General features: G+C 43.2%; 1 long non-coding RNA gene across 2 annotated transcripts in view; it reads right to left on the bottom strand.

Annotated features, from left to right (window-relative positions):
• Window positions 1–208: 208 nt before the first annotated feature.
• The window catches only part of LOC132209281 (uncharacterized), a 48,639-nt gene continuing 39,396 nt past the window's right edge, over window positions 209–9,451 (bottom strand). For both annotated transcript variants that reach the window (XR_009445377.1, XR_009445376.1), the window contains 2 exons: window positions 2,101–2,207; window positions 209–1,679 (listed from right to left, as the gene is read on the bottom strand). This is a non-coding gene — a long non-coding RNA (uncharacterized LOC132209281). The remainder of the gene's footprint in view (window positions 1,680–2,100; window positions 2,208–9,451) is intronic.

Raw genomic sequence — 9,451 nt, 5'->3', positions numbered from 1 at the left:
CCCTATGGCAAGCAGTATTACTGAGAGGAGTGGGTGATGTCCCTGTGACGGGCAGTGTTACTGAGAGGGGGGCGCGAGGGCCCTGTGACGGGCAGTATTACTGAGAGGAGGGGGTGATGTCCCTGTGACGGGCAGTGTTACTGAGAGGGGGGGGGGGGCGAGGGCCCTGTGACAGGCAGTGTTACTGAGAGGGGGGGGGGGGCGAGGGCCCTGTGACGGGCAGTATTACTTAGAGGAGGGGGTGAGGGCCCTGTGACGGGCAGACAGTGTTACTGAGAGCAGAGGGTTGGTGTGTGGGGTGGGGGCGCTGGGATATGGGAGAGTTTAGGCCCTAACATTGCAGAACTCAATGTTAAGTCTGGAGGGCTGTCAGGTCCCCAAGTAGAAAATGAGGTGTTGTTCTGTCTGCTTGTGCTGGGCTTCACTGGAACACTGTAGCAAGCCGGAGACAGAGATGTTGGCCAGGTTGGTTGATAGTATATGTTTCAGGGTGTTGTTTTGTGATTGAATGCAAGTTTTATGAGGAGAAACTGGTAGGCTAATTGCGTTTTCCATGCAGCAGAGGAGGCTGAGGGGAAATCTGATCGACGTATACAAAATTATGAGAGGCATAGATTGATTGTGAGAACCAGTAGACGAGTTTAAGTCAGGGGGCATAGATTTCAGGTAAACTGTCAGCTATTTAGAGGGGATCTGAGGCAAGTGTTTTCACCAAAAGTGATACAAACATGTAATATGCTGCTTGACAAGGTGGAGAAGGCAGATACGCTTGCAATATTAAAGAAGCAACAGATGAGCATTTAAAGGGCCAGGGTATGGCAGGTAATGACTCAGTGCAGGTAAATGGGATCAGTAGTTTGATGTTTGTTAGTTGGCATTGATGTTGATCAAGTGAGCGTGTTTCTGTACTGCATGACTTTATGAAGCAGGGGAGGAGATATCAAAAGGTCCTGGCAAAGATTTTTCAAGTCATTTCTGGCCACAGCTAAGGTGCCAGAGGACCGCTCATACTTTTATATAAAAGAAGAAAGGACAGATCCAGAAGTTACAAGCCAGTCTAACCTTGGTGGTAGGGAAGTTATCAGAAAGAATTTTAAGGGACAAAATGTCGCTGCACTTGGAGAAACATGGAATGTTCGGGGATAGTCAGCATGGCTTTGTTGAGGTAATGCCATGGTTTGCAAATTTTATCTAATTTTTATTGAGGAGATATCAGAAGTGTTGAAGAGGGAAATTCATCTGATGTGGTCTATATGTTTTTGATAAGGTCAGTGATAGCAGACTGGTCAACAAAACAAGAGCTCATGGGATCTAAGACTCAGTGGAGTGTTGGATCCAACTTTGCCTGAAAGGCCAGAAGCAGAGGGCATGAACTCTTGCTTTTGGACATCAAGGTCCCTTTGTTTCTCAGTGCTCTCTAGGGATCTACTAGTCATTGTGAACATCTTTCACTTACCAGAGCTCCCAAAATGCATCACTACACATTTGCACTCTATCAATTGAGATTACCAGATCAAATTGTTATCCATTCAGATGCCACAAAGCTGTCAGATCAGAAAGTAACTGGATTCATGAATGATTCTCCATTTCCCCAAAGTCAGTTGATCTTCCCTGTCTCAGGCAAAGGCAGCATTTTGGTATGGCTGATATACATCTCGTGGCACGCAGAAAAGTGTCCTCTGAAAATGAGACACATCAATACATCACCAAAATATGGTAGGACAGTAAACACATGCTTTTTGCTTTTGAATATGGTAATTAAGAACACATTGCAGAACGTAAAGTCATGTAACGTTTTGTGAAAATGAACAAAAACATATTTCAAGATGCTGATCTATAAATTTTCTAATAATTTGAAGTTACCACGATCACTAGGTGAGTGGAAACATTTTCAATTGTTCCCACAACAAACAATTCTAAGTAACTGTCACAGAATCTTCTGTCATGCGCTGTAACATGTTTCTTTAAATAACATACGAGTCCCTGCATTATTTCTCACTCTCCAGCTTAGCATTACTTTATTTCTAAAATCTTACTCCTCTATAAAGCCAAGTGTTCTGCAGAAAAGTGGTTGTTCCTGCAATAGATGAAGTGGCTGACCTGTTTAAACATGAAGGTGTCAGCGCGGCTCCTCTGGCCCTTCTATGGGCTGAATCCAAAGCAGTTATGATTGTCTCCTCCTTATCCATTAGTTCATGTCTGAGTGCCTGCACGTGAAATTCCATTGAGAAATTATCACCATTTGAAAGCAACACTGTACATTTCCATTTAGTAAATCCAATCAATCAGCACTGTCAAAAAAAAACACTGATAATTGTATTAGGTTCCAATGAAGTAGTCAATCACTTAAGTTTCTAATATTGAAAGTACATTTAATGCAGAAAGACTAATTACCACCGCAACCTTAAGCAACAGTCAAGCAATGCTGACACAACATGTTAATGCCCATTAGAAGGCCTCTATTTATCAGATATCAGAAGTATTGAAGAGGGAAATTCATCTGATGTGGTCTATATGTTTTTCATATTATGTTCTTCATATTAAATGTGCTAATCTGTGGATGGGGACAAAGGATGAAGATGGGCATATTTACAGAAAAACACCGTGACTGACAAATCACATCACTGGTTGGAAATGAGAATTGAGAGGAAGATACAAAGATGCTTCAAGAGGATTTGGAGTGACTAAGAGAGAGGGCAAAAAAAATTGTTTGATTCACTTTTTTTTTGAGCAGCTCATGCTGGGTTCATCCTCACCTTCACCAGCTCTCACCTGTGGCTCCAAATAGTTACTAGAATCTGACAGAAGCCACATAATTGTAAAAAAAATTTCAATAGTAAGGTCAAATGCAGGGAAGGTAAACACTGCATCTCTTACAATTGGTGACTTTATGATTGGTCTATTCTAGCAGGCAAAGGCTGATTCTCCAATACTGGACAGATGAGACCAATCTCAAGGCCAATGGTCACGAGCACAGAACCATGTTGTGGAACATCTGGTTTCCGGGACAATTCACTCTAGATCTCCCAAACATACTGAAGAACTTGCAGCTTCTAATGTTGCTGTTCCAGTTTCAGAAAAACAGAGCTTGATTTTTGTTTTTTCATGAGATAAGACCCCTAACAAACAAAAAAAAATTCTGAAGAGACACAGTTTGTTTCTTGTGATTCAGGCCAGGATTTGTTCACACAACAATGATGGGAAAGTTAGAGGAAAAGTTTCCATATAATGGAATAGGGAATGCTTTTACTGCAAGTGATTATTCAAGCAAAATCTAGTGCTTCACTTAAAAGGGAACTGGGTGAAATATTTACAAGAAAAGAAAATTAAAACAAAGGAAACAAGTAGGGAATTTGGATGAAAAGTCCCCCTTCCTCCATTAGGAGGGTAGCACCAGCACATGCAAGACTAAACTAATCATCCTCAGGGCAAATTTTGTTTTAAATCAATTAGAGAAGGAATATAAATGTGGTTCCATTGTTTATAAAGGGTACGAAGGAAATGCCAAACAATTAAAAGCCTGCTTGTCTTACGTTAGTGGTGGGAAAATTTTAAAATCGATCTGAGAGATCAAATAAACTAACTGAGAAAGGCATGGACTAGTCATGGATAGTCAGCACGGCTTTGTCAAGGTAAGGTCATTACTTACAAATTTAGTTGAATTCTTTAAGAAAGTGGCAAGGAGGATCGATGAGGGTTGCGCAATGAATTTGTCGACATGGATTTTAGCAAAGCAATTGATAACGTCCCACCTGAGAAGTGCAAAAAAGTGAAAGCTCATGGGTCATGGGATACGGAGTAATGTGTTGACTAATCGGCTTAGTGGCAGGAAACAAGGGTAATTGTTCATGGCTGTGCTTATGAACAGAAAGCAATTTCCATTGGTGTTTCACAGGGCTTGATTTTGGGGCCCCTTTAATTTATTTTATAGATGAACGATTCAGACTTGAACATGGGGGGCACAATTGGTAAATTGGCAGACAACTGAAAAATTGGATGTAAGGTGGCTAGGACAGAGGATAGCTCCAAGTTCCAAAATGATATTAGATGGGTTGGCGGAGAAGGCAGGAAAGCAACAGATGGAGCACAACTCTGACAAGTGTGATGCATTGCTTTTCATGAGGACATAAAGGGAATACACAATAAATAGGAACATACTGAGAGGGGTAGATGAAGTGGGGGATCTAAGCATGGAAGTGAACAGGTTCCTAAAGGTAGCACTACAGGTCAGTAATGTTCTGATGAAGGCACAGGGAATGCTTTGCCTCATTGGGAAAAGTGTAGATTACCAAAGTAAGGACATCATGATAAAACTGTACAAGATACTGATGATGCCACAACTGGAGTAGTGTGTGCAGTTGTGTTCATCACAATCCAGGAAGTATATAATAACTCTGGAGACAGTGCAGAAAAGATTTACTCAAATATTGCCAAAGCTGGAGAATTGTAAATATGAGGCTGTTTTCCTTGGAACAGAAAAGTCTGAGGGATGACATGATTGAGGTATACAAAACAGTGAAGGGCAGAGATAGGGTAGAGTTAGTGTAGACAGGAGGAAGCTGCTTCCCTTGGCAGAGAATTCAAAAATCAGCAGTTACAGAGTCAAGCTAAGTGGCAGAAGGGTTAGAGGGGATGTGGGAAAATCCGTTTTATGCAGAGGGTGATGGGTGTCAGGAATTTGCTGCCTGAATTGGTGTTGGACTAAGAGATTCTAAACTCTTTTAAGAAGTACCTGGATCTGCACTTTAAGTGCTGCAGGTCCATGTACGTTTGTAACAATTTGGGATTAAAAAAGGCATCAGATGTCTATGGGTCAGTATGGACAAAGATGGCTGAATGGCTCCCTTCTGGTTTATATCATTTGTATGGCTCTATGTTGGTCCTGCGCAAGGCCAGCATACATTGGTCACACATTATCACTGTTGCAAAGGCACTGAACTAACTTCATGGACCGCAAGTGTTCATCTGGGATAGATACCCTGCACAAGGCTGATAGATAGGGATGGCCAGGATTCTGGCCCAGCATTTGATCTGATTTATTTGATTTATTGCAGTCACACGTACCCAATACAGGTGAACTACCCTTGTTTTTCCAGTGGGAACTGCTGTCAGATGAGTTATTGCAGTGCATTTTGTAGATGGTACACAATGCCCCCATTGTCTATCAGCAGTAGACAAACATCAATGTTGAGGTGATGGAAATGGTGCCAATCAAGCATGGATGGCATCAAGCTTCTTGAGTGTTACTGGAGCTGCGGCATCCAGGCAATCATATTCCATCACACTCCCAACTTTGCCTTGTCAGAGATGGACAAGCTTTGGGGAGAAACGAGAGGAGATACTAACCACATGATTCCCAGACGTGCTCTTGTAGCCACAGTATTTATATGGCTTATCTCATGCAGGTTCAAGTCAGTAGTAACGCCCATGAAGTTGATAACAGAATTTCAGTGTTGAAACTCAACAAAGGAAGATGGTGAGATTCTCTCTTGTTAGAGATGATCATTGCCTGGCACCTCTGTGGTGCAAACATTATTTGGCACTCATCAGTTCAAGCCCGAGTATTATCGACATCTTGCTGTTGATGCTAAACACTGTGCAATTATTAGTAAACATCCCCAAGATTCATCCTTGAGTTGACCATTTTGCCATCCTTCCACTGTGTCCTTCCACTGTGAAACAGTGAATAAATATAACTTAGATACATAAATGGAACTGTCCTGTTCAAAGGTCAAATCCAAAACTTCCAAAATATACAGCTTCTGTCTCACTGAGCTGAACCAGACACTTGATTCTTCCTCCTTGTAACCATGCAGCCAATGCACAGGAAGGGCCATGTGCTGGCTGATTGGTGACCTCAGTGCAATTGTTTCACTTATTTAATTTTGATCAGCAAACAAGCAAGCATACAAGCATCCAAAGTTGGTGTATTATGTGATTTTATGAAGGGAAGGTCGTGCCTCAGAAACCTTATTGAGTTCTTTGAGAAGGTGACCAAACAGGTAGATGAGAGTAAACCGTTTGATGTGGTGTATATGGATTTCGGCAAGGTTCGATAAGGTTCCCCACAATAGGCTATTGTACAAAATGTGGAGGAAGGGAATTGTGGGAGATATAGCAGTTTGGATTGGAAATTGGCTTGCTGAAAGAAGACAGAAGGTGGTAGTTGATGGGAAATGTTCATCCTGGAGACCAGTTACTAGTGGTGTACCGCAAGGGTCGGTGTTGGGTCCACTGCTGTTTGTCATTTTTATAAATGACCTGGATGAGGGCGCAGAAGGATGGGTTAGTAAATTTGCAGATGACACTATGGTCGGTGGAGTTGTGGATAGTGATGAAGGATGCTGTAGGTTGCAGAGAGACATAGATAAGCTGCAGAGCTGGGCTGAGAGGTGGCAAATGGAGTTTAATGCAGACAAGTGTGAGGTGATGCACTTTGGTAGGAGTAACCGGAAGGCAAAGTACAGGGCTAATGGTAAGATTCTTAGCAGTGTAGATGAGCAGAGAGATCTCGGTGTCCATATACACAGATCCTTGAAAGTTGCCACCCAGGTTGACAGGGCTGTTAAGAAGGCATACAGTGTTTTAGCTTTTATTAATAGAGGGATCGAGTTCCGGAACCAAGAGGTTATGGTGGAGCTGTACAAAACTCTGGTGTGGCCGCACTTGGAGTATTGTGTACATTTCTGGTCACCGCATTATAAGAAGGATGTGGAAGCTTTGGAAAGGGTGCAGAGCAGATTTACGAGGAGGTTGCGTGGTATGGAGGGAAGGTCTTACGAGGAAAGGCTGAGGGACTTGAGGCTGTTTTCATTAGAGAGAAGAAGGTTGAGAGGTGACTTAATTGAAACATATCAAATAATCAGAGGGTTAGATAGGGTGGATAGGGAGAGCCTTTTTCCTAGGATGGTGACAGCGAGCACGAGGGGGCACAGCTTTAAATTGAGGGGTGAAAGATATAGGACAGATGTCAGAGGTAGTTTCTTTACTCAGAGAGTAGTAAGGGAATGGAACGCTTTGCCTGCAACGGTGGTAGATTCGCCAACTTTAGGAGCATTTAAGTCGTCATTGGACAAGCATATGGACGCACATGGAATAGTGTAGGTTAGATGGGCTTAAGATCAGTATGACAGGTCAGCACAACATCAAGGTCCGAAGGGCCTGTACTATGCTGTAATGTTCTATAAAAACTCTGTATTGCAAGAAAAGACAAACAAAACATTGTATCGTATTATCCTACGTGACAAGGCAAAGGGATCCTTTTATCAAATGGAAAGAAAGAATAGATATAATGTTGCAAAGATTAATCACAAGCCAGAGGATCGAGAAATTCTTAAAAGGCAGAAAACAACCAAAAAAAGAAGGGGATTAGGTAAACTTTGAGGATGGACTTGCAAATAATATCAGGACAGGCAACTGGAACTTTGTTAAATATATAGAAAGGAGGACAGGCCAAAGTTAATACAAGCCCCTAAGAGAATGAGGTTGGAGAAATAATATTGGGGAACCAGGAAATGGCTGAAGAGTTAAATAAATTCTTTGCATGAGTCCTCAAGGCCTACTGGTATTATCATTAACCTATTAATCCAGAAACCCAGAAAATGTTCTGGGGACCTGGGTTCGATGGTGGAAGTTTAATTTTTAAAAGAAGTCTGGACTTAAGAATCTACCGATCACCATGAATCCATTGTCACTAATGTCCTTCAAGGGAGGAAATCTGCCAACCTCACCTGGTCTGGCCCACATATGACTCCAGACCACAGCAATGAGCTTGACTCTCAACTGCCCTCTAAAATGGCCTCGCAAGCCACTCAGTTGGACCAACCACTACTTAGACTCAAAGAAATGAAACTGGATAAATCACACAGCATTGACCTAGGCACCAGAAAAGACAATGGCAGAAACTGCCCTGTCGACCATGCAAAGTCCTCCTCACTAACATCTTGGGGTTCGTGCCAAAATTGGGAGAACTGTCTCACAGATTAGTTAATCAACAGTCTGACACAGTCATAATATCTTTCACACAATGTCCCAGACTCCACCATCACCATCACCATCCCTGGATATGTCCTCTCTCACCGGCAGGACAGACCCAGCAGAGGTGGTGGCACAGTGGTGTACAGTCAGGACAGTGTTGCTCTAGGAGGCCTCAGCATTGACTCTGGACCCCATGAAGCCTCATGGCTTCAAGTTAAACATGGCCAAGGAAAGCTCTTGCCGATTACCACGTACCGTCCTCCCTCAGCTGCTGAATCAGTACTCTGCAATGTTGAGCAACACTTAGAGGAAGCACTGAGGATGGCAAGGGCACAAAATGTATTCTGGGTGGGGGATTTCAATATCCACTGCTAAGAGTAGCTCAGCACCAGTGCTACTGATCGAGCTGGTCAGATCCTAAAGGACACAGCTGCCAGACTGGGTTTGCGGCACGTGGTGAGGGAGCCAACAAGAGGGAAAAACATACTTGACCTCATCCTTACTAATCTGCCAGCTGCAGTTGCATCTGTCCATGTCAGTATCAGTAAGAGTGACCATCGCACAGTCCTTGTGGAACAACGTCCCGCCATCACATTGAGAACAACCTCCATCATGTGTGTGGCACTATCACTGCAGTAAATGGGACAGACTTCACATAGATCTAGCAACTCAAGGCTGGGCATCCATGAGGTGCTGTGGGCCATCAACAGCAGCAGAATTGAACTCTAGCACAATCTACAACCTTCGTGGCTCAGTATGTCCCTCACTCAACCGTTACCATCAATCCTGGTTTAATGGAGAGTGCAGGAGGGCATGCCAGGAGCAGCACCAGGCTTACCTGAAGATGAGGAATCAACTTGGTGAAGCCACCAAACAGGACTACTTGCATGCCAAATAGCGAAAGCAGCAAGTGATAGGCAGAGCTAATCAATCTCACCATGGATCTGATGTAAGTTCTGCAGCCCTGCCACATCCAGTCATGAATGGCAATGGACAATTAAACAACTCACTGGAGGAGGAGGAGGCACCACAAATGTCCCCATCCTCAACGATGGAAGAACCAAGCACATCAGTGCAAAACATGAGGCTGAAGCATTTGCAGAAATCTTTAGCCACAAGCGCTGAATGGGTGATCAAACTCGGCCTCCTCCAGTGATCCCCACTATTGCAGATACCAGTCTTCTGTCAATTCAATTCACTCCATGTGATATCAAGAAATGGTTAGGGACACTGGATACTGCAAAGGCTATGGGTCCTGGCAACATTCCAGCAACAGTACTGAAGATTTGTGCTCCAGAACTTGCTGCTGCCTGAGCCAAGCTGTTCTAGTTTGTTTCAACACTGGTATCTACCTGACAATGTAGAAAATTGCCCAAGTATGTCCTGTACAGAAAAAGCAGGACAAAACCAGGCCAGCCAATTACTGCTCCATTAGTCTACTCTCAATCATCAGTAAAGTGATGGAAGGTGTGAT

Source organism: Stegostoma tigrinum, unplaced genomic scaffold (assembly GCF_030684315.1).
Source record: "Stegostoma tigrinum isolate sSteTig4 unplaced genomic scaffold, sSteTig4.hap1 scaffold_80, whole genome shotgun sequence".
In the NCBI taxonomy this organism is placed as follows: Eukaryota; Metazoa; Chordata; class Chondrichthyes; order Orectolobiformes; family Stegostomatidae; genus Stegostoma; species Stegostoma tigrinum.
This window is presented reverse-complemented; position numbering and strand designations above follow the sequence as displayed.